The following is a 5,215-nucleotide window of genomic DNA, read 5'->3' as shown; positions in this document are numbered from 1 at the left end:
CAGGACTCATATGGGTGAGAGGACTCCCAAAGCTGTTCTGTGACCTAGAGAGATGTCACAGCATGCACACACTTGAACACACACACACACACACACACACACACACACACACACACTAAAATTTTAAAAGCCAAAAAGGACCCAAGGTTATCACTGCATCATTCATTCAACTCATTCATTCATACATTCTTTCTTTCACATGCCTTTGCTGAGCACCCACTACGCTGAGTACTGTCCTCTGATATCCTCCAGGGGTCCCTAAGTCCCAGTGGCCCCCGAGAGATGGAAGCTGGGTCAGGGAAAGAGGGGGCGCTCCACCTAGTATCGTATCGTGCATCTCCACTCCCTCTGATCAGTCATGCTTCCTAATTCAATAAGGTGAGAAGGAGTATAATTTGATCATATTTGTTTTGCACCACTGCAAAAACAGAAAATGAAGGGCTGCACAGCCGCGCCGATTTACTTCATCCGACCTTGATTAAAAGAAAATTAATTGTCGCATCTCTCAGGATAGCACAGGGAGCAGCCAATGGCTCTCCAGGACACCACAAAGAGAGGGAAAGAGCAGCGCTTCATGCCCTTTTCTCTAGCCATTTGCAGTCAGGCACGGGGGAGCTAGGACTGGGGGGCGAGGCTCATTGCAGGTTGTTGAGACCGGGGCGGACCCCTGAACTCATCCTTTCCTCTCTCACTAGCTCTGGACTGCATCCACCCCCACCTGCTGCCCGGCGCTGGTACTCCACCCCCAGAGCCCTCCACGGAAGCTCCCCCAAACCCTTAGAGCTCCCTCTTCCCTAAGACTGGCAGGTGTCTCACAAAGAAACCCCAAGAAGACGACTCTCAAAGAATCAGGACCCCTCCAGCTGCGTCCTCACTCTGTCAGCCCAGCCTGGCTCCTGAGAGAAATAGGGAAGGAGGGGGCTTGGCGCTGCCCGGGGTGAGCCGGGGCGGGGTGTCACTGGGGAGAGAGCTCATGAAAAGTTAATGCCCCCTTGCAGGTTGTTGATTTTTGTTTGTTTTTCTCTTTTTGCCAGAAGAGAAGCCTCTTTCATTAGCCCAGACTGTCATTACCCGGCATTAAATTTTCATAGAGCAGGGCGGGAGGCCGGGCAAGGGGAGGCAGGCAGGGGGGCAGCCAGGGCTCTGGGCGGGCCTGTGGGGCTGAGCCCAGCTCCCCGAGGTCCCTGCCTGCATACTGCAAGTCTGAATTGTAGTAACTGCTTTTCCCCATCTCTCAGTGTGGCTTTTGATCTTCCAGCTGCTCATTTTGGTGGCTTCTTCTCTTATTCCCATTTTACAGTCAAGAAATTGAGGGTGCACCCTCTTCCTCTATCGGGGCTGAAACCGTAAGTGGAAGAGGGGACAAAGCGTCCCCCTTCATTCTGGCAAACGGAAATACAAACTGTGATTGGGATACTTAACCCCCGGGAGAGCACGAGGGACCTGGAACTCCTTAGCCCAACTCCAGGAGGCTGGAAGGCAGTTCTGCTCAGCCAGGCTAGGATCGCCATGCTTGTGAGCCCTGCGACCCGCCAGGCAGGTGTCAAGACCATCACAATGGTGCACCTGGTGTGGGCACCAGGCCTACCCATTCAGCAGGGAACAATCACGGCTAGGCTGCCTCTGGCACAGAGGCCTCCAGGGGCTGTGAACCGAGGGCAGTGAGCAGATGGGCCTCCGGGTGTCAGGTTTCCAGTCTAGGGTAGGGAGCAGGATCTCTAGAGGGGCAGAGGGGAACAGCCAGGCTCCTCCCAGGCCCGCGGCCCCTCCCCTCCCTGCCTCTGGTCCCAGAGTAGGTGGGCTTACTGACTGCCTACCACCCCCTAGAGAGGAACACAGAAACTAGCTGGGACTGAGGTTGCTTTGGGGAGATGCCTGTGGGCTTCTCAGCTGGGGGATCATAGGAAGGCTGGACTCTAGAGCCATCCCTGTTCCAACCCAGGAACTCTCTGCTTGTCCCCTCCCAGCTCCCCCCGCCCCCGATGTAGTCAAAGGGGGCTACAGCCTGAGGAAAGTGGGCAGTCCCAGAAGAGACCAAGCATGCCAGGAGAGGGGCCAACAGGTAGGTGGTAAAGAGCCCTGCCTTGTGGGGTGCTGCTGTTGGGACTAGAATGAGGTGGTACACTCAGCATAGGGTGTTCACACTGCCCACATGTCATGTGAGTGGGTTTCCAGTAGCCTCTGGGAATACCACTTTACACTGAGAAGTTCTGTCTGTGTGCCAGTTCTGTCCTCCTGTCCTGGGAACCTTCTGGGTGCCTTCTAGGGGGCTGTTGGCTGTCTATTTCCTTCACCCTGACAGTAGTTTATCCTCCATCAGAAAGTAGGGCAGAGACACTGGAGAAGGAACATGTCCCCTCACCAGCTATGCTCTGCCCAGCTGAGTCCTACTAACTCTGACCTTGACCTCAAAGAACCAGGGATATGTGGGGATGGAAATGGGAGACCTGAGAATGGATGGGAGAGAGTCCTAGCCGCTTGTGTTACAGAGAGGAAACTGAGGCCCGGAGAAGGTTATATCATCCCTGACCCGAGTGTTTGCAGCCATGCAGTGGGAATGGGGCCCAAATGAGTGTAGAGAGCCAATCACTGCCCTGTCAGGGACAGAGGTGATGATGAAGTCCTTGTGTCCACGCTCTCAGACCAAGGCCTAAGAACACAGTCACAGAGTTTATGTTGAAAGTCTGTGTGGGAACTTCCTAATGTCCAGCGCACCCCGCAACACACCCCACCCCACCCCCTGCCGATGGAAAGCAGTTCTCAGGAGTGTGTGAGGGAGCCCATGGTATCATGTTTAGAGGAAACGAACGTGAGGCTTGCTGGAAAGGGTGCTGTTCACTTCCACGCCACTGCTGTAACTGCATTTTGGGGGCGATGAGATATCACGTAGCCTGGGACCTGTGGGTCCTGCACGATATCTGGGTTCAAGCGCAGGCTTTGTCTCTTCCTAGAGCACCACCCCAGGCATTTGAATTACTGCCCATGCCTGAGTTCAGTCATCTATAAATAGGAAGAGTAATGACCAGAGGCCTGACTTCATGGAGTTGGTAGGAAGACTTGGCAAGACTGTCCTAAAGGCCTCTCCACCTGGCATGGGAGAGGGGCCCAAGGTTGTCGTCGTCGTTGTCGTGTGGGCAAATACAATTAACAGTGTTTGGTGACCCTCACAGGAACATGTCATCTGCAGGAAGAGTCATGGGAATGGCTGGGGAGGCAAAGAGTTTATACAAGTAGTGTAGAGGAGGTAAGACTTGAACTCAAGCCCACCTCATTGCTGAGGGTTTTGAAGCCTCTACGACACACTGGAGAGTAAACAGTGATAGAATAACCAGGCAGCTCCCAGACCCCTCCAGTGTCCAACAGGCTCCAAGAACCTCCCCACAGGTGGGCTGGGAGCCTAACGACGTCCAGCTCACTCTGCTGTGGGTGTGGCCAGGCAGTGGATGATGGGTAAGGGAATTCCTGCTCCCAGCCTGACTAGGTCCCCTCCCTTTCTTCCTCAGCACAGCGTGGCACTGTGGTGTGCTCATTCTAGGAACAAAGGCAACCCGGGCACATCCCCACTTCCTGGCGGTGTTGATTATCTAATTCACTACCCCTCAATTACTGCTTCCTGAGGGAGGCATTATCCCAAAGCACCTCCCGCCCAGCCCAGAGGCTGGCACGGCTGCTTGTGGTGCACCACCACCACCACCACCACCACCCCCAATCAGGAAAACCCACAGCAAACTAGTCCAGAGACTGGCCACCAGTCCCCCTGGGCAGCCTTCTGAAAGAGGGCTCTCTCAGGGACCTGGATGATACACAAGTGCACAGTCAGGGATAAGTGTGCACAGGCATGTCTCCTGTGAGGATGTACCGAGTAATAATTGTAAGGTCACTTGTGTATAAGAACGAATGCACAAATCTGAGGGTACAGACGTGTATGTGTGTGTAAGAATGAGTGTGCGCCGTGCTGAGCGTGTACAACGAGTGTTCAAGCATATGAGTAGGTCAGGAATGCACATGATTGTGTCAACGATTGTGCAAGTAATGGATAGGTATGTGATCATTCCTGTGTGCATGAGTGGGTGTTGGGCTGAACATGAGTGTGAGAGTGTGGCTCAGTGAGTGTAGACAGAGCTAGCTGAGACAGGGACAGGTGAAGGAGGCCTCCCTGGCTCCCAAGCATGAAAGCCCGAGGGGGGCTGTTAGCTCATAGAGGGCTTGGGGACCGAAGATGTCCTGTCCGTGCTAGACTCAAAGCTCCCCTCCTTCCTCTCAAGGGGAAAAAGAGATCACCAGGGCAGGTGGTCCCGGCTGGTTGCAGATGCAAAAAGACTCCGTGCTTATTTGCATCTTCATTTGCATATATTTCCATAGGGTCTACTGATTGGTTATTTGAAAGCCTCCCAAGAACCTGTCTGTTTGCAATGGTTTTGCCTGGAAAAAAAAAAAGTTGCTGATTGAGCTCTGCTTTACAGAAGGCTGAGAAGAGCCTCTTCCTCCAAGGACCGACTCTAACTTACTGGGAAGCAGGCCCTTCAACAGTGCTCCCTGGTACAGAACAAGAAACAGTTCTGTTGTGTCACCTGACCTCAAGAATGTGTGCATTGCCTTCTGCCAATTATGAACAAGGTGTGAGGAGAGAACAGATCAGGTGCCAGCTGCCCAGGCTTCTCAAATGTCCAGGCTATGGGTACCTAGCACTTCTACCTGGACCCCTAGGCCTGTGGCCAACCCTAAAGGTGGCTAAGAAAACCGAGGGTCTCTACGTCCAGCTATCACCACTGAGACAGTTTAGAGCATGGGGTCCCTCCTCACGTCAGGGTCAGACATTGGCTGTGCACTGGCTATGCAACTTGGAATATATAGACTTAGGCCAGGTCTTTGAGTCCCCAGCCACCTAAAGGGAAGGCAGCAAGGTCCCAAAGAGGAGGAAAAAGGTTCCCACCAGAAGGGTGTGTGTGTGTGTGTGTGTGTGTGTGTGTGTGTGTATGTGTGTGTGTGTGTGTGTTTGTGTGTGTGTGTGCCTGTGCATACAGTTTGATGTAAAGGCAAATTGTCAAATGCATTACAGTCTCTGGGATGCGAGGGGAAAGAAACCTGTAGCATAGAATGTGCATTTGTGTGTTGTAAGCACCTCCTCAGGTGTCAAGGAAAACCATTTTTAAGGTGAAAGTCCTAAATTCCCATGTTGCTTTTGCCTGGCCATTAATGGCCTCATTTTCTCCCA

General features: G+C 53.1%; 1 long non-coding RNA gene across 1 annotated transcript; it reads left to right on the top strand.

Moving 5' to 3' along the window:
- Window positions 1-1,646: 1,646 nt before the first annotated feature.
- Window positions 1,647-4,486, top strand: LOC110292178. Its single transcript, XR_002377683.1, has 3 exons — window positions 1,647-1,702; window positions 1,968-2,062; window positions 4,363-4,486. It is a non-coding gene; the product is annotated as an uncharacterized LOC110292178 (long non-coding RNA).
- Window positions 4,487-5,215: the final 729 nt, after the last annotated feature.

This window comes from Mus caroli, chromosome 4 (assembly GCF_900094665.2).
Source record: "Mus caroli chromosome 4, CAROLI_EIJ_v1.1, whole genome shotgun sequence".
NCBI classification, from domain to species: Eukaryota; Metazoa; Chordata; class Mammalia; order Rodentia; family Muridae; genus Mus; species Mus caroli.
Note: the sequence above shows the minus strand (reverse complement) of the source record. Positions and strands in the feature narration are given on the sequence as shown.